We start from the raw sequence: 20435 nt of genomic DNA on the forward strand, positions 1-20435 counted from the left end.
TTTCATACGGATAGACAACTCAATTTTGCAGTATTATAATATCACAACTCTCTATATTTCAAGTCAATCAGCACGATAAAGATTAAACACATACAAAACCTAATTTAGTATAATACATACGTTATGTCCTGGTTCTACAAGTAACACAACCAAACGAAATATGCTCTGATGTAAATATAATTCAAGTTTTATGACAAAAATATTAAAGCAGTAGTTACTATGTTAGTTTAACTGTAATACTGCCCTGAAATATATTTGTATTACACTTGAAAACCTCAGTTCTTACAAGAATTTGTAAATTTACAAATTGGTATTTCCAACAGATACATAACGAGTACTACCAACAATACAGCACCTGTAAACACTGATTCACACCGAATACTGAGATAGACTGAGACAAGATATTCAACTATTGCGCTTCCAATTTACCAATTATCCTAATTAATCAACAAACTCACATCATACTATTGTTTAGTGCGTCAGACGCGCCTTCGCAGTTTACGTAAAAACGTCAATATTTACCCTGGCCAACATTCGGATGGAACAGTAACAACTAGGGCTGGGAATTTTAGGGAAAACTCTTTGACCGTCAACCGGGTGAAATTAATCGGTTAACCGGTTAACCGCCGCGTGACGTTTGAGGTAATGATTATAATTTCAGCTTGTTACGTCATAATGGTCATAAAGCAATTCCGCGTGTTCTTATTCCGGTATCGCTCAAAATTATTCACGAATCGAGATAGTTTCATGTTTCCTCTGCTGCAAAAGATAGGCAGCGTGGTTCGGGCGTGTGGAAATATTTTAGAAAACTCGATTCCGTTCTTAAACGTCATTTATGTGACAAATTTTGAGTGTTCTATGTGCAAATTCTACTTCGAGATATATATCATAAAGAAAAACGGCATCAACTGCACACTTGTTGTATGACATTGAATATCCGATTTTGCAATGAAATCGTGAACAATATATTTCGAAATCGACCGAAAACTGATTTTGAATTCATCATTGTAAATTTTTATTATCAGCAAACTTGGTGCTTCCATTATTTTTTACATTTATTGATTCCTTACCCACACAGTTAGTAAGATTTTTTTGAATTAAACGCCGCAAAAGATAAATTTGCGATGACGTAATCATATTTGACGAAATTGTACGGTATAAAGATGATTTGTACCTGAGATGTCAGTTAACGGTTAAAATAAAGCATAACCGTTAACCATATGAAATCGGTTAACCGGTTAACCATTCCCAGCCCTAGTAACAACCTATGATGATTTAAGAATGCATGTCAGTAGGGATTTCAGGATAGAAGTTACATGAATATGATTAAGTACTGCTTGTACCGAGCTTTATAGGGTAGATCAGGGTGGTCCGAACCGCGGCCCTAGCACACATTCCTTGCGCCCGTAGAACAATTTTAGCGTGTACTAAAGAAGATAAACGTCAAGACTCTACCAGGATGGAAATGACTTCCCGTGGTCGGTACGAGGAAAATAAATTGTCTTGTGCAGACATGATCAAGCTGATGAGATGAATCGCGCTTTCATCCAAACTTCGTACATGAAGCTCGCCTTAAGTAACTTCTCAATTTTAGAGACGTGGCCATGTGACAGCAATGACGAAACGCAGACCTGACATAGCGCCGCGCAATCCAGTTTTTTTTTAGCTGGGTCCGGAGTCTCATCTTAGACATATATTTTGGTTGTCATTTGACGATACCACTAGACCTGATCACGCTAAAAGTAACGAAATTAGTCAAATATATAAATTCATCATACAATAAGTGTAGAATGGGTGAACAAGAAATAGGAAACGTATTTACCTTTCCCCAACAACGTTCAATGACGGGGTCTGGCGTGTTTCCAAGTAATTTCTACCACGAAAAAATATAATTTTAGCGGACATTACAAAATCAAACATGAAGAAAAATGCCAAAAATATCACGATATTTCTCAAGGAGCAAATGGGTAAACTCCCGATGTTTTATCACTTTTGGGTTTTCTCGTTCTGCGGCCCGCGAGACATCGCCAAAAGTTTTTGTGTCACGCCAACCTCGCAACCTTGGACCACCCTAGGGTAGATCTTATATAACGGATGCTGCAATTAGTAGAAACATAAATTAATATTGTATCGGTAAAAGATGTAGAGAAATCGATCTTCAATACGATTCCAGAAAATCTATGCATTCGACACGCATGTAAATTTAGATTCGAATCTTGCTCCATCCAATTCCCTAAGACAAGTAATAATTCAACAACGTCTTCATATATATATCACAAAGTTTGTTTGAGATTAAATGTAATTACTTTGAGCCACATATCATGTATTTGGAAGATTGTCAATTATATCTACCCGTTCCTTATTTTTTATAATGTGAAAAATTCTAATTTTACGGGCATTCAGCGAATGCGAGTATCGCCTTTTTTAATCTAATTTCTCATCATTCTATTGCTAGACATCGGTGCCGTATGCGATGCAATCACGAGAACCACAAAATACTTCTAAGAGAATGATAACAGAAACAAATTATGTGGATAATAAAATATGTGAGTTTAACTTTCTTTGACTTGTCAAATACTGGCACTATGATCTTCAAACCTCCCTTTCATACTAGCTCATTCATCAGAAATTGAGCAAATGTAAAGGTTGTGCATGTGGGATAAGTAGTTTGAAGTAAGGTTTCCCACTACGGTTACGAGTTACGAGCTAACTAAAGTCGTATCCTGTCCTTTGGAATCCAAATTATTGTCTTCAATATATGCACCAACAAGAAACTTTGAAAGAAACTTTGTTATCAGCCTGAAACACATCTGATGTTGACATCAGTGTTAACAGTCTTAGTACTTCAGTATTGGTGTTAATAATAAATTGACTATTTTTGACAAGGACTCAAAGAACAGCCTCGAGTATGCTAGGATACAAAATAAGACAATGATAAATATAACATTGCATATATTAGAGCAATCCTCAAAACCTATTTGGGTAATTTATGAATAAACCTAACAATATTCTAAGTATCAAATTCCCACCTGATAATCATTTTGCAACGTATGGCATGAGTCAAACGCGAAATAGGAAATCCCATCATTAATAAAATACAATTGCACAGCAGACTCCCTGATCCGCATTGTGCGACGTGCATCTACCTCGTGGCAACAAAATTTCAAATTTTCTAGCGAGGGGACTGGGAGGGGTGAGTCCTTTATTCGCCACAGTAAAAGGAGGGACGTTGACTAACTATAACAGGTGTGGCCAACCTTTCACATACCATGCGCCACGTTTTAAACATAATGTTTCAGATGCGCCGTAAATATCTTGTATTCCCACGCCTAATGTCCGCTTCTTGTTGAAATTATATAAATTTATAATACACACACATATATACACACGTATATGTAGGAATGAGTTAACCTTCTGCTTTCCTGGCTTACGTGAATGGAGACCATTGTCAACGTGCCCCATGCCCTGTCCCAGCCAAATCGATTTATTGTCAACTATATTCAGCTTTCAAGCAACTCGACTCACAGCGATAAAGTGCCCATCTCGCTTTCTGTGCCTCAAAGTTTTGCCGCAATTGAATCCAACTTCATAACAATTAATACGATGGTACTTGAAACAAAATCAGGAACATCGACATTTCGAATGAAACCTACGGAAAACAATGAACAAACCGAATATAACATGCGGATATCTAAACAAATCTTACAGTGGTGTACAGTGGCAATTAAAATTTACAAATATCAGCAGATAACTAAATGCATAAAATTATATATAGATTACTTTATTTGAGACTGATTAGATACATACCCCATGTTTTAGATCCCTAGGTGACACTATCAAATAAAGTTTAATCCAAAATGAACTAAATGTAACTTGCATGGCTAAAATATGAAAGCAGCTGTTATTTACTTAGTATAACTATAATACAGCCATATCCTGCAGTCAAAAATTATATTTTATCCACAATCGGGCACCTCGCATTCAACCCCGATTCTAACTTCAATACAAACTGGTATTTCTGACTGCAAAATTAAAATACTAAAACCAATACTAAACATCAGAAACGTCTCCGAAGACAGTAACTAACAATGAATATTAAGCTAGACAGACAGACAGTGACAATGCATCCGAGCTGCAGGATTTGTAAAACAGATCCAAACGTTTCACAGAAAAGTTACTCCACGTTGGGCTTCTTTGTTTTTGAATCAGGGGCTAAGGTGCCCTGAGTAATACTTTCCTCTGTGAAGGTTAAATAAAAACCAGACAGACTTTACTAGAGACTCCGAAAACATTTGGAACAATCTTTTGTGGAGTACGATTTTGAACTCTGCTCATATTGCGTGTCATCTTCTATTTCTCATTTGCATGTCCGGGTTCGGAGAAATATTTTACTACAGGCGCATCTACGACTAAACGTGACCGCAACTGATGACTGTGAGCAATTCCTGAACCTGCAAAACGCAGTTGAAAATCGTGTCGTGCGGTGTGCTCAAGTCTTCAGCGATTGCAAAAAATCACTTTCAGCTTTCAGTACTTTTATCTGTTCAGTTGACCTACCGACGCACATTAAAGTTTATATCAAGAAACATAGTGAAACACTAATACGCTTTAATAATACTATAATTATACTCGTTTCTTGATATTGAAGAAAAATGTTCGATTCTTATTCTATTGCAAATTTTGTTTCATCAATTTTTTAATACAAACGGGGTGCTTCGAACGCGATTTTATGCATTTATATGTTTTTAAAAAACGCCAAATGATCTCAAGTACTGAAAAAATGAATCATTTCGAATGCAAGTAGTTTAGAAACGGTCTATTTCTGTCAATAACCTAACAGTAACTTAATCAATACTGGCTATGTGATTTTCAAATTTTTCTCAGTATTGTTGGCGCGTTGGCCCGTTTTTCAGCTACTAATTTTAAGTCATATCTCAGATAAAGTTTAGTAAATGAAAGGTCGGTACATATTCTCATTGGTAAAAAATAAGTTAAAATAAAAAAAAGTTATCCGCGATAGTCATTTAGCATTTTCGATGCATTTTCTTCATACCGTATTTCTAATGTTTCGACCTGCTTGCCAGCAATTTTTCGATATTATCGCATATACGACATACACCTAAACTCTAAAGTGTTTTTTTTTTCTCTCAAGTCGATCTACCTGAAAGTTTATTCTTCTCATCTTCAGTGTTAATTCTTGATGGTGACAATAAGTAAGCAGAAATGGTCACAACCATAGATTCGCGGTATGCATTGGGAAGTCTAACAATTTTAGCCGTCAAGGTCGGTTTACTTTGAATTCTGACCCGTTCACAGTCAGTGAAATATCAGGCAAAATATTCTATGCTTCGAGATTTTCGTCCACGAGATTCAGCTACCGGTATTTGAAATTCAATACCTCATAGTTATTGGACACGTAGTGGACATAGCGATCGTTTCAATATTATGTTGTTGTTGTTCTTATTGTTATGCTTAGTGTCCTTGTTCTTTGACACGTTTTGAAGAAATCGCTTTTCTCTTCGAATACTGGACCAATTGCTTTGAAATTTTCAGTGGTTGAAGATAAAATTTTTCTCCAGAAGGCTATCACTTTTTTTTCTCGCTATGACGTCATCGAAATTATTCCCACTGGGTGGCGCTACGTGTCCATATATTTGAGCATAGCTCTCTTGTTTCTTAATCAAATTAACACGAACTGCTCCAAGCTTCGCGTCAGTTGATATTTACTAACTCGCATTACCATTATTCAACTCTATACATAGTGTCAGTATCTCTTGATATATTAGTAGTCGTCGGTAGCTTCACTTTGAGTTTTCGTGACTTTGAGCAAATTTCCCATAGGAACGTTTCAGTGTTATGTTCGTTTTATATTATCAGCATTAATTATAGGCTATCACTTACTAAATCGCAATTGCTGTTATTGACATTCTTTGTGCCAATTTCCTTTCAACCCAATGGTTCAGTGACAGAATTTATTTACGCATGTTTCAAGTCATCATCAGCTGTGAAAAATGTTTAAAAGCGTAGGTGCTATACGTTGGTACTTTTTTGGTTTTTAAATTTTCATCACTACTGTATATTCCTTGTTTACCAGGCCGGTCCAATATGACGTCATAATGAATATAAACACTGTTTTAATGACTTATAATTTGATTGCAGATAAAAACCGATACAGGCGATTCCCTGCTCGTCTATGTATGTATGCTGACCAACGTAGAATGTAGATTTGTATAACGGTGTTTAAATTCATTGATGGAAGAGGAGATTCTGACTACAAAGATTTGAAGAAGAATAAGGACATACGTAAGTTTTTGAGACATACGATATTTTCGACAATAACCCTGTTTAAAGAATCTTCTTATTCACATTAAAAAGAAATGATATATTAATGTTCGATTCTTATTCCATTGCAAATTTTTTTCATCAAATTTTTAACACGATCGGGGTTCTGCGAACGCGTATTAAGTATTAAAAAAATGAATCATTTCAATACAAAGAGTTTAGAAACGGTCTATTTCTGTCAATAACCTAACAGTAACTTAATAAATACTGGCTATGTGATTTTCAGATTTTTTTCAGTATTTGTTGGGTCTTTGTCCCGTTTTTCAGCCAATAATTTTAAGTCATATCTCAGATAAAAATTAGTAAATGAAGGTCCCTACATAATCTCATTGGTAAGAAATAGGTTGGAATAAATGAAAGTTATCCTCTATGGACCTTTCCCCGACCTTTGACCTTTATTGTTTTTGGTCGCTCAGACCAATGACATTAAACAATGTTTAATGTCATTGGTATGACCATCACATGGTAATTAGAATTGAAAAATTAAGAGGGGCTGTGGAGTATGAAAAGTTCAAGACAAAGAAAAGAACAAATGTTCATAGCTCATAAACTCTCAATTTTGCCTCCATTGCTTTGTGAAGCCCAATATATTTCGAGTGGCTGAATTGGTTTACCTTTATGATAGCAACGATTTTGTATTTAATATAGCGAGATTTTTTCAATTTTATTGAAGCGATAATATTTCGCAAAGCAATGCTTGAATCTTTTAGAACAGATCAGTCGTGTCAAACTCACGGGTTTTCGAGAGCCGCATTGCATTTTGAAAATTGTAAAAAGGGTCGCAAACAGTTTTTGATAATGTATACTTGAAAGATATTTTTAAGATAGTTTTAGTTTGTGACATATATTGTGATGCAACTAAACAGTTGAATTATGTTTTATTATTTTCTTCAATTTCAAATGCAATTACATATTAATATTTGCATTCCACTATTATTGCAATATTTGCAATTTACTGTATTCATTATAAAAAATCATAAAATTCTATGTACAACCATCAAAATCATTTTTGAACAAGCTTTGGATAAGGAAAGAATAATACATACACTAAAAATGATTTAATCTAAATATATGAACCTAATATTACCTAAAATACTACAGTATAAACCTAATGTTTTTTAATTACATTTGTCCTGACGTTTGGCATAATTTTTTATGTCACCAGCATACTCAGGCCAGACTGAAATGATTTTATAGTACCAACTCTAACTAACGAGGTCACATGATCATGGGTTAATCTGGATCTTTGCGAATATTTAATTAATTCCAGTAATGCAAAAAAGTTACTTTTATCATTTCATATATAGATCAGTAATAAACAAATGACAGATTTTTTCAAAAAGACATTTTGCACCACATTGCGTGGCATAGGATTGCTTGAATTATTATTGATATTGATTTTTAGTAACTAAGTCGTTGTATAATTATATTAATATACAAACACATGGAAATTTTTTGTTCAAAGTTGGTCTTCGAATTTGTCATATTGACTGCTGAGCTTATTGTGTTTTTTCATTGTATTGATGGAAATATGACAAATTAAACAATGTGCTTCAGAATTTTGTGAAATGCAGAAATATTGCAACTCCCATTTTCTTCGAAAATGCCACCTTCTTCATGTACTTTGCGTTTAATTTAATCACTCAAGTGTTTTATTCAAGTATTCTTTTGCTAGCTTGATGTGTATTCTTAATTAGGTCAAAATAAGGACGAAAAAAAATTAATATTTCAAAACTACTTTCAGTAAATTGTTTTCTGTGTGAATAATCAATTTCACTTTAAAAGGTTTGAAAAATCTATTACATTTAGATAAAAAAAAAAAACTTCCAAAATACTATTACAATTATTGTTAAGCGTTCGAGGGCCGCACTGGAAGTTCTCTGGGGCCGCGAGTTTGACATCCGTGGTCTAGAATGAAGTTGTCCAAAATATATATAACAGTATTTTATCATGAATGATGATTATACCCCTTCCGGAATTTCTTCTATAGTACTACCAAAAGTTGATGAACCAAATATAATACAAGTGCAGTGAGTTACCCGTAATCCTCATTTTGCAAAGCTGTTTTAAGTATGTCTGGCGTGTTTTGTGCATTTTTACAAATAAGACCGCTTATGCAATCTCACGCTTTGGAATTTTTAGTTATTTTCCTCAAGCCCTGCAGGATGTGGGGGCCATACACAACTCTACCGAAGGGTCAAATGTCTTTGCATGCCTCCATAGGTTGTTTTTCTATTGCAAACATTTATGGAGTACTCTAATTATATTTCTTGAAATCACACTGTCACTGATATGTCGCCAGACTTCTGATATCTCCCCTTCTGCTATAATTGTCCTGTGACTAAATAATAGGAAATTGAGATTAGACGAATAGTTGAAAGTTTTGCTTTATGTCGGCTTAATTTCTTGATTGATATACTTACTATTTTTGCTATTGCCTCTTGTGCTGCAGGGGTCTCACAATGCTTAGACAGGTTTGTCCACAACTTTCACATCTGAAGAAAGAGAGGAGATTTATTAATTTTCGCGTTAATAAAGCAGTCTATATGATTTAGAATGGAAAAGCTAATAAATCCAATATCTCATGTTTTATGAAAAATGTTTTACTGAATTTGATATATAAACCAACTAATAAAAGGGTTTAGTCAAAAAATTACAAGCATTCGTGGCTCCAAATACTTGAGAGATCAGACTATACAATATAGACCGGTATGAGTGAAATGTTAGGTGAACTTGTTAACACGTTGATGCAATACGCAAATAAAAGTGAATGCGCAATAGTATGTTACAATGAGCAGCAATCAGCAATGACTATATATCCTCACTGATTAAAAAAATCCAAATGGAGGTGCATGAACTATTTGAAACCATAAGGGGTAAGTAAATATGCAATTTCGGCAAATGGGCAACTACGTACCGTACTGAATTAATAACTTCGTAGTATTTGACAAAGGCTGTCTTTCCCACATGTACTTAACAGTGCGATGCCCGGGTGTGATATACAACAATAGTATTTACTTTACCCTTTTACCTCAACTTTCCAAAATATCATTAAAATCGAAAGCAGGCACGAACACCATTCATGCTATGCCTTGAAAGCAGCACACATTCGCTCGTTTTCGTCTCGTCAAGTATGTGCATTGGAGCGTGCTATCGAATACGATCTTCGGCCAAAGATGCCGTAGTTGCGCATCATGTTGTTTAATGTCATTGCTCAGACAAACATTGCAAATATTCAGACTTGTGTAGGGCGATAGACTGGTACGGTGCGTTGCTCGTTTTGAAGGCCTTCAGATGGCATTTCACTAGTGATGGCGGTATTTTCGTGCTTCTAAAGTTATACCATATTGTCAAGTGATCTATTATTAACGTTATTCCGCCTTCACATTGCCGTTACCGTCCCTGACTTAGTTCCAAAAGCGGCGAAAAGCCTACCGGTATGTAGTTTAACCTCGAATCGGAGTTTAACTTTGGATCGGCGGTTTAAGTCCGGATCAAAAAGGTGGTTTAACTTTCTGTGACGTAAATCTCGACTTAAATGTAGACTACAGTTGTACCAGTAGTCTATTGCTATAAGGGTTCTTGTCATAAACAGACATAGGGCCCAGTATTTTAGTATAGTTTTGTTGATAATGATATGTATGTATGAATAAGCAGTTGCGCAGTAGTACCGTCGAACAGATACTCCTAGTCCTAATACAGTAATATAAACTTCAAAATGTTTTAACAAAAATAATATATTTTCAGATATTTGAATCTACCTGTGCCCAAAAGTTTCCTTTTAGTTATATTTTGTGTATGAGCAGAACTGAGATTTACCTACGATCGGCTAATTCACAAGTCTGCAAGGTCCCGAAGTTGGATCAAAAAAATAGACAAGGAGCGAATAGATAGCAGAAGGTTGGCTGGATATTTTGATATACACCAATGTAAAATCATATTGCATGTTATAGGTATGCTGTATGCACAGATGTACGATATTTATGGTATTAATGATTCTGACTCTTGCTATATAAAATGAAACTAGAATATTGTGGTACCATGCCCATGAATTTCACCAAATGCTAGAATGCAGGAATGAGTATATTGATAACTAGAATATATATTGCCAATAACTTATCATGAATGCAATGGTTCATGCTATCATAACTATTTCTTTAATGTAACATTGTTTTCTGATTTTTCATTTATTTCTACAGCTGTTTCAAGTCAAGTAAACTGTCTGAGTGCCATGATGATGATCAATTTTATCAGCTCTATTGGAGGAGCAAATTTGTGAGTTTGTCACTATTTAAATGCCATTTATTTGTATGTGAACTGTCCTAAATTTATGTTCGCAATTTTCAGTAAAAATAAGAGCCTCTTTAGTATCAGCTGTTAAATGAAAATTATTTTTAGTTTGTGTGTATAATCTGTATTATTCGTATAATATGAGGATACTTTATCAACCAAATGCTCAAGGTAAATTTCTTATTGGTATTGTCACAGATCTGTTCAAGTAACCGAGATGTGACAAACTTTTCAAAATCATTCCCATTAGTCATTTCTTGTTACATGCAGGCAAAACTAGTGTCACATGATTTTAGAGTAGAGCAAAGTTTTTCGACATGCAATAACAATCGAAGACAAAAGAGCCTTCATTTAATATCTGAAAACTATAAATACTCTACTGTTTTACTTTTCCAAATTCATATAATTAAATATACATTGGATTTTATGTAATTCAAAAATAGCATTTCAGAATACAAAAAAATCTGTACATATTCGAATATAAATTATTCGGTTTTAGTCATTGCCTAGGTCGAGTTTGCTTCTTTAATATCTAGCGCACTTCATCAATATACTATCTTTAACCCTGTATTTTTATTTATATTGTTCAGGTCATGAAGAGAAACAACTGTTATGGATAGGATTATAGTAAAAGTGTTGTCAAGTCAAGGCAGTGTGCAGCAGTGCTTTATTCTACGCTTTCGTGTCCAACAAATATGTGGAACCCGGTTAACTTAAGCCTAACAAACAAATAATTCTTGCATGCTAAAACATTTGAAGCAAACGTAGTTATGTTGATTTTTCGTCACTTGGCGAGTCTTTCGCAGAAGAAATAAATTACTAAACTTTTAAATAGCAACGAAAGCAACAACTATGATTGCACCTGTGTCTGTGTGCATTACGTTGACACATTCCTGTCTCAAAGCTGTAGAGCCAGAATAAAATTTAGCACCTCTTCCGAATTGATTTTTTCAATTTCTTGAATGTCAGTACATTTTGTGCCTGTTTTCATCTCCTGATAATATGGAAGAATTGCTCTCACTGAGCACTACCTCATTGTTATATAGTCAGATGGGCAAACACCCACCACTTGGTTCGGTTCTAAAGTTATCAGGTGATTATGAACAAGTTGTAATTTATATGACAGTGATAAATGCAAAACATCCTAACAAAATAAGGATATTTATCACACACCACAGTTACTACCAAGTGCAGGGATAAGGTTGCAGGAGCAGCTTGGTGTGACTTTGCAGTCCGCACAAAAAATGATATTGCAATCACCATGGTCACACCGGACATGTATGTATGTATGTATACACAAGACCAGACTGGCCTAAAACACATGAACGTGCGGCATACACCCCTTATGATAAGCATAAAATGCAATAAATCAAATAAGTATAATATGGTCCTTCATACAGACAGTTGTGCGAGGAGGGTGGATTAGGCAACATGGGTAATGGTGGAGTATGCCCAACTGTTTGTACAAAGGAGTTTTTAAATAAGCTTTCCAACAAGCCGTCAGTGGGCAGCAGAGGATCATTAGTTTTTCGTTAATTGATCGATTAGTTGTGGGGATACAAAGGCATAAAATCGGCATAGCAAATATGATTATTTATAAAAAAAATTGAAAATCGCACAACACATTGTGTTGGGTTACTTGGGTATTTAATTCATACAGTGTAAACATATTTTCTTTCTTGTACACGGTTATAGTTATTCAGTTACATTTAAATGTAGAAACTATAACAGTGCTCAAAAAAAAAAATATCAAGAAAAAATTCTCGCGCAATGAATGGAGATAGATAATCTGACACTGTCACGTTGGCATGACGATTTAAAAAATAGAAATGTGCATGTCACGCTACCTAAAAAGCACCATAAAGTGATCTTACAAACAAGATAAAAATAAATGTGCACTCTGCAGAAAGGGCATAAGAAGATGTGGCAGTACATTTAAATGTAACTGAATAACTATAACCCTGCTCAAGAAAAAAAATATGTTTACACTGTATGAATTAAATACCCAACACATGCATGCATGCGAAGCTTCCTCCATAAAGTAACATCATTTTATCACCAATGGATTGTAAAATATTCTGCATGAAGTCTTCAATATTAATTTTCCTTCTTTATTCATCATTTTCACAGTTAGCAAATGTGACACCAATGCTGGAAGAAGTATGTGTTTTCTCATATTGAATTACGTTAAAAGGGTTGCCCGATTCTAAATCTTGTTAATTTTCGCGTGCCCTTTTATCATTATTATTTCTTTTTCTAGTAGGTAGCCGCGTACTTTTTGAAATCTATTTTAAGTTATGCTCGACTTCCAGTTTTCTCTGCATTTTGTTTGTAGGTTGACTTTTTGTGTTGTTTTATGCCAGAGAACCATAATAAAATGATGATGATGCTTGCTTACATTTTTCTGCTGTCTGACAAAGCACTGTCATTTTTATCAGAAGCACTTGAGGTAGTTTCAACTAAAGAGTCTGGGGGCAGATCTGGTTGGATCCCTGATAATCCTTTCTCACTTCGCACGTCTCTGTATCAAATGAAGTATCCGGTGACAGATCCTGTTAAATTCGGATTCAAAGTTAAATTATGGCATAAGTAATCCTTACCTCACAATTTGTTGGGCGACAAGAATGTGATATAGGGTCAGGGTATTCATCAGTTGGTTCATCGCCTCCATGAAAATGCATGATGGAACGCATTGCTTGTATGAAAATTTATTTCATATGAGAATTATCATATTGAATATATCATACAGTCATACCGGTAGGTATCGAAAACAATATTTATGTTGGCCTACCTCGATACACACATACTGACATAGATATTTCAGGTGATTTTTCCTAGATTGAATCGACTGTGAGGCCTGTTGCATTCCTTTATCCACCTTATCAATATGTGGCTTCGAAAAAGGCACAAATCTTACCTCATTTGAACGGTTGGGGTACCGTACAGGTTGTCAGACCGGCAAATACCATACCGGTAGGCTGTACCGTATGCGCAGCGTTTACACATAGACATAGTTAGTCTACCAAAAAGATTCACTAATAGATTCTGTTTGATAAAAATGCAACATCGTATCGAAGGCGAATTCTTCCGTACTGACATACGGTAGGCTACCGGTACCCTTGATTGCATCAGCATGACTGTCTACTATTTTTAGTTGGGAATAGCAGTTGGTTGATCTGTACGGTACCTGTAAGGTGCCTGCAACGGGTACAGCCTTTGAGTATAGATATATAGATTTCGTGAACGTGATTTGCTACAAGTAACATCTGAACATACAGTATTACAGCTTTCTAATTCTCGCAGCCCTGTGAAGAAAACAAAAAGCGAAAAAAAGGGACAAAGATCTATCTAAAACGCCGGCAACCTGTGCGGAACGCGTCTGAAGTTGTCTGAGCGACTTTTCAGCGAAGAATGTTTGTTTACATCTGCCCGCTTATGATTAGTTGCGAATACGGATGTTTTGATTACGGATGTCTGGGTCATTTAGCATTTTCGCTGCATTTTCTTCATACAGTATTTCTAATGTTTCGACCTGCTTGCCAGCAATTTTGCGATATTATCGCATATACTCAACTCTAAAGTGCTTTGATATATTTTCCTATCAACTTTTGTCTCAAGGCGATCTACCTGGAAACTTATTCCATTTATAATTCTGGATGATGACAATATGTAAAATGAAATTAGTGGTCGTCGTTAGCTTAACTTTGAGATCATCTTTTGAGTAAGTTCTCGTGACTTTGCTTTGAGCAAATTTCCAATAACAACGTGTCAGTGTTATGGACAGTTGTATGGTCGTGTTATATTGTTAGAATCAGTTATATCAGTTACTAAATCGCGTTTGCTGTCATTGACATTCCAAAGGTCCTAAACTTCTGTACTTTTTTGATATTTAAACTTTTGTAATCATTTTCTCCTTCTTTATTCACCAGGCTAGCCATCGGGGCAGTATAACGTCAAAATGAATAGAAACATTATTTATGGAGTTATAATTTGATTGTTGAAAAAAAAAACGATACCGCCGAATACTTGCCGTTTGCTGACCAATGTGGAGTGTAGAATCGTATAAAGGTGTTTCAATTCGCTGATAGAAGAGGAGATTCTGACTACAAAGATTTAGAGAGGATTAATGAGAGGCGTGAGTTTTTGAGGTGTAATATATTTTTTTCGGATAAAACGCTGTTAAGGAACCCTCTGATTCACATATCAACGTGTCATCAATGTTTTGCTCAAAATCAAATTATTGAATAAAATCACTCTATAGCTTGTAGAATCTGATATTTTTCAAAATGCTGTATTTCGGAAGTTTGAAGTGGTCCCGAAATTTCGTCATAACACGAGAAATTGATTTGATTTTAATTTTCGTAGTGTCGGTAACCTTATCGTCATTTAATAAAATTATTTCACCCCAACTTGAGCTCACTCACTCATTTATCCACTCTGGATTACCTGTGGAGTAACCCAAAGTATAATATACTATGGACTATGGCCAATAGGATAATTCCGGTGAAATGTGAGTTTGGTATTTATTTCAGGCGGGTTTGTAACTATTGAAACACTAATGAAGTAAACTTTTAATTCGTTCCTAGCAACAACAGAAATATTTAATTTCTAGAATCACGGAATACATGTCCATGACTGGCATGGCTTGCATGTATGCATATCGAATGCCAATTTTAGTTATATATGTTTATTTTAGACGCATAAAAATTGAAAAACGTTCGATTTGTAGTTCATTGATAAATTTTCTTCCGTTGATAGTGCATCTCATCATATCTGAAGTTATGAAGCGGTCTAAACTATTGCAAACATAAAATACTATTTGAGTCGTTAATGGCTCCAAACTTAATAATATTGTATAGTAGTAACAACTCTAACGATTTACTGTACAGAAAGCAATTATGTCCCAAGCAAAAATGGAATAGGCTTGTTTGGTTTATAGTTCATTGCAATTTTTTTCTTTGTCATCAAGGACAAGTTTTGGTATTATTAATATTAATTGAATTTGTAAATTACTATAAAAAATCACTTTTAGCTTTCAGTACTTTTAACATACCCATGCGTATATCCACGGGTTCAATCTATATGCGGGTGCTAAAACCCATGGGTTAGGGTTAGTATGGGTTTAACTATCCGTGAAACAAAAAAAATTCCATAGGTGCAATAGCATACAGGTGCAATTGTCATGGGTTCAAATGTACGTGGGTTCAAATGTAATGGAACTCTTTTAACTGTTCAGTTGCACTTCCGACGCATATACAAGTTTATATTTAGAAAAAAAAGTTAAAGACGTATACGCCTTAATTTTGCTCGTTTCTCAATATCTTGAAAAATGTAGTTCATTGAAAGTTTTATTTCCAATAACGTTTTAACTGATCATATCTGGGATTTTTAGTTGGTCGTGAATTGTTCCCGACTCTGCAATGTTATATATAGTGGTATCTCGAACACGAACACGGTTCTGTAAAGAAAACAACCAAGTCTCCTATATAGCTAGACCATTCAAAAGGGAATGTTTGCTTCTAGTTTATTGCGACTTTATATGTTCTACTACAAGGATTTTGTATATGTATATATATTTAACAAATGCCAAATGACTCAAGTATTGAAAGATAAAAATGAATCATTTCAAATGCAAGGAAGTTAGATTCGGTCTATTTCTGTCAATGACCTAACGGTAACTTAATGAATACTGGCTATGTGATTTTCAGATGTGATTTTTGCGCGTTGGTCCGTTCTTCAGTTACTCAGTAAATGTTTAGTAATATCTCAGATATAATTCAGTAAATGAAAGGCCGGTAGATAATATCATTGGTGACAAACAGGTTGAAATGAAAAAGTTATCCACGATAGTCATTTAGCATTTTGCTGTATTTTCTTCATACGGTATTTCTAATGTTTCAACCTGCTTGCCAGAAATTTTTAGATATTATCGCATATACGACATACACCTTAATTAACTCTAGAGTGTTTTTTTCTATTTTCCTACAACTCTTGTCTCAAGTCGATCTACCTGAAAGCTTATTCTTCTTATCTTCAGTGTTAATTCTGGATGGTGACAATAAGTAAACAGAAATTCTCACAACCATGAATTCGCGTTATGCATTGGGAAGTCTAACAATATTTGCCGTCTAGTTCGGTTTACTGTGAATTCTCATCCGTATACAGTCGGCGAAATACCAGACAAAAAATACTATGCTTCGAGATTTTTTTCCACGAGATTCAGCTATCGGAAATCGATACCTCATAGTTATTTCCTAATCAAATTACCACAAACTGCTTCAAGCCTCGAGTCAGATGATATTTACTAACTTGCATTACCATTATTCTCTATACGTAGTGTCAATATCTCTTGGTATATTAGTAGTCGTCGGTAGATTCACATTGAGTTTTCGTGAGTCGTGACTTTGAGCAAATTTCCAATAGAAACGTCTCAGTGTTATGTTCGTTTTATATTATCAGCATTGATTATAGGCCATCACTTACTAAATAGCGATTGCTGTTATTGACATTCTCTGTGCATTTTCTTTCAACCCGTTGGTACTTTTTCGTTTTTAAATTTTCATCATTACTGTATCATTCCTTGTTTACCAGACCGGTCCAATATAACGTCATAATGAATATAAACACTGTTTTAATGACTTATAATTTGATATCAGATAAAAACCGATACAGGCGATTCCCTGCTCGTCTATCTATGCATGCTGACCAACGTAGAATGTAGATTTGTATAACGGTGTTTCAAATCATTGATGGAAGAGGAGATTCTGATTACAAAGATTTGGAGAAGAATAATGACATACGTAAGTTTTTGAGACGTACGATATTTTCGACAATAACCCTGTTTAAAAAATCTTCTTATTCACATTGAAAAGCAATCATATATTAATGTTGTTTTGTTCAAAATCAAATTACTGACTAAAATTACTCATGTCTGTAGCTTTCAGATACTGGTATTTTTCCAAATGCATTACTTTCCAAGTTGAAGTAGTCACGAAATATAGTCACAATAGAAGAATTATTTTTGATTTTATTTTCGGTATAGTCAGTAATCTTATCGTCATTTTATGAAATTATATTATACTCCGAGTTGAGCTCACTCACTCATTCATCCACACTTGATTACCTCGAGAGCGAACACGGTTCTTCTTGTTTTGATAACATTTAAGAATGAGTTAATCTTCTACTTTCCTGGCTTACGTGAATGGAGACCATTGTCAACGTGCCCCATGCCCTGTCCCAGCCAAATCGATTTATTTTCAACCATATTCAGCTTTCAAGCAACTTGACTCACAGCGATAAAGTGCCAATCTCGCTTTCTGCGCCTCAAAAATTTGCCGCAATTGGATCCAACTTTAAATCTGTTTAATTCTTTCATAACAATTAATACGATGGTACTTGAAACAAAATCAGGAACATCGACATCTCGAACGTAACCTACAGAAAACAATGAACAAACTGAATATAACATGCGGATATCTAATCAAATCTTACAGTAGTGTACAGTGGCAATTAAAATTTACAAATATCAGCAGATAACTAAATGCATAAACTTATTTATAGATTTCTTTATTTGAGACTGATTAGATACTTACACCATGTTTAGATTCACAGGTGACACTATCCAATAAAGTTTTAGCCAAAGTGAACTCAATGTATCTTGCATTACTAAAATCTAAAAGCCGCTGTTATTTACCTGATATACCTATAATACAGCCCCAACCTGCGGTCAAAAACTATATATTAATTACAATCGGGCACTTCGCATTTAACCCTGAATCTGACTTCAATCCAAATTGGTATTTCTAACTGCAAAATTAGTAATACTAAAACCAATACTAAACATCAGAAACGTCTCCGAAGACACTAACAATGAACATTAAGCTAGACAGTGACAATGCATCCGAGCTGATTGCTATCAATTTGCTAATAACAGTGATTAATCGAAAACTGTCGAAATACTGTTATGGGACACTGCGTCAGACGATTTTCGTCCATTGCGTAACGTAATGCGTCATTATATCCAGAACTGAACTGAGTCCTTATAGGAGAGCTGTCGTTCAACATAACTGTGTCTAAATAACAAGTTCAAACAATTACACTTAACGAACTAGTGCAGGGATGGCGAACCACTGACCCACGTGTCACAAAGTGACCCACCGCGTTTTATTCGTGACCCGCCAAGGCACGAATAAAATAAAAATAAAATGCTAACATATTAGTAATAAAAATTGATAAAACCGGTCATAAATTAATCTAACAATAACTAAACTATTATAATGTACCGTCGGGGCCGTGATCGCTTATTCTCAAATTGTTAATTTTTGAACCGGTATGGATATTTTCAAAACCCCTAATCTTAGACGCAAGTCTGCACCGCCGTGTACCGTTATTCAGCTATTGGCTCTGATATCGTTAATGACTTAACAATGCAATTGATCTGTTTATTTCTCGCAACGTCGAGATAATACGAGAACTAGATGCCACTTTGATTTTTATTAGTTTATCGCCTACAATGCCGTTGAGAAAAAAAAATTTCAGACTTGAAATAAAAACCTAGAAATCTGAAATAACAACGGGGCAGTGTAGAAGTGCCTTAATGTGGTTGAAAACTGATAAAAAAATATAACACTATCAGAGTGGAATTCCCTCCAGACGCTTTGGAACAGTGAAATAGTTTGCCGCATCGTCATAAACGTTTCTGGTAATTCATATCCGTGTTTTCGTACTCTTATTTCATAAAATCGAATGCCATAAAAAGTCCCTGATAGAAGTACTGCATAAGTAAAGCCCAAAACTACACCAACACCAACAGAAACTCATAAGATTTGTTTCAGAAGTTTTTTTTATAGATACAAACATTGATTAAATATCTGTGACCCACTCTCTTCTCTTACGCGATAAAAATATTATTTTCGACCCATTCATCAAAAAAGGTTCGCCATCCCTGAACTAGTGCAATGAAAATCATTATTTAGCACATAATTATTCGATTCTTTTATACCAAGACCCTGACAATAATGGGAAAATGCGAGATTTGAGACAAACACCCCGCTAAGTTTTAAAAGAACAAATTAGCAAATCATTCGTAAAGTTAGGGTTATAAATGATTTAAAAGTTTTAATTTCCGGAGTAATCAGCATTCTTAACCCCAAGCCAAACCCTAACTGGATAATTGCTTTTTTTAGTCAGAGCGGTGGCGGGTTCGTTTTTTGGCGCAGGATTTGTAAAAATGATCCAATGTTTCACATAAAAGTTACTCCACGTTGGGTTTCTTTGTTTTTGAATCAGGAACTAAGTTTGCCCTGAGTAATACTTTGCTCTGTGGAGGTTAAATAAAAACCAGACAGACTTTACTAGAGACTTCGAGAACATTTGAAACAATCTCTTGTGAAGTACGATTTTGAACTCTGCTCATATTGCGTGTCATCTGCTATGTCTCATTTGCATGTCCGGGTTCGGAGAAATGTTTTACGGCAAGCGCTTCTACGACTAAATGTGATCGCAACCGACGACTGTGAGCAGCAATGAGGCAATTCCTGAACCTGCAAAACGCAGTTGAAACTCGTGCCGTGCGGTGTGCTCAAGTCTTCAGCGATTGCAAAAATTCACTTTCAGCTTTCAGTACTTTTATCTGTTCAGTTGACCTACCGACGCACATAAAAGTTTATATCAAGAAACATAGTAAAACACTAATTCGCTTTAATAATACTATATTTATACTCGTTTCTTGATATTGATCAAAGTAAGAGTAAGATCAAAGATCAAAGTAAGTAAGACTGTAAGATATTATTTGATTAGTGATG

The 20435-nt window shown here is 35.0% G+C and overlaps 1 protein-coding gene and 1 long non-coding RNA gene across 11 annotated transcripts in view; one reads left to right on the plus strand and one right to left on the minus strand.

Moving 5' to 3' along the window:
• LOC120336989 (uncharacterized) overlaps positions 1–11573 on the plus strand; it is a 38057-nt gene extending 26484 nt beyond the window's left edge. For 5 of the 8 annotated variants that reach the window (XR_013478051.1, XR_013478054.1, XR_013478060.1 and 2 more), the window contains exons 5-8: positions 6160–6303; positions 10090–10242; positions 10542–10617; positions 11223–11573. This is a non-coding gene — a long non-coding RNA (uncharacterized LOC120336989). Of the gene's footprint in view, positions 1–2531; positions 2547–6159; positions 6304–9585; positions 9845–10089; positions 10243–10541; positions 10618–11222 lie in introns of those variants that run through there. The other 3 variants (XR_013478061.1, XR_005568919.2, XR_005568920.2) reach the window with 3 other exon arrangements.
• The window catches only part of LOC144428077 (S-phase kinase-associated protein 2-like), a 287944-nt gene that overhangs the window by 227055 nt on the left and 40454 nt on the right, over positions 1–20435 (minus strand). The window lies entirely within an intron of this gene.

Source organism: Styela clava, chromosome 10 (assembly GCF_964204865.1).
Source record: "Styela clava chromosome 10, kaStyClav1.hap1.2, whole genome shotgun sequence".
Lineage (NCBI taxonomy): Eukaryota > Metazoa > Chordata > Ascidiacea > Stolidobranchia > Styelidae > Styela > Styela clava.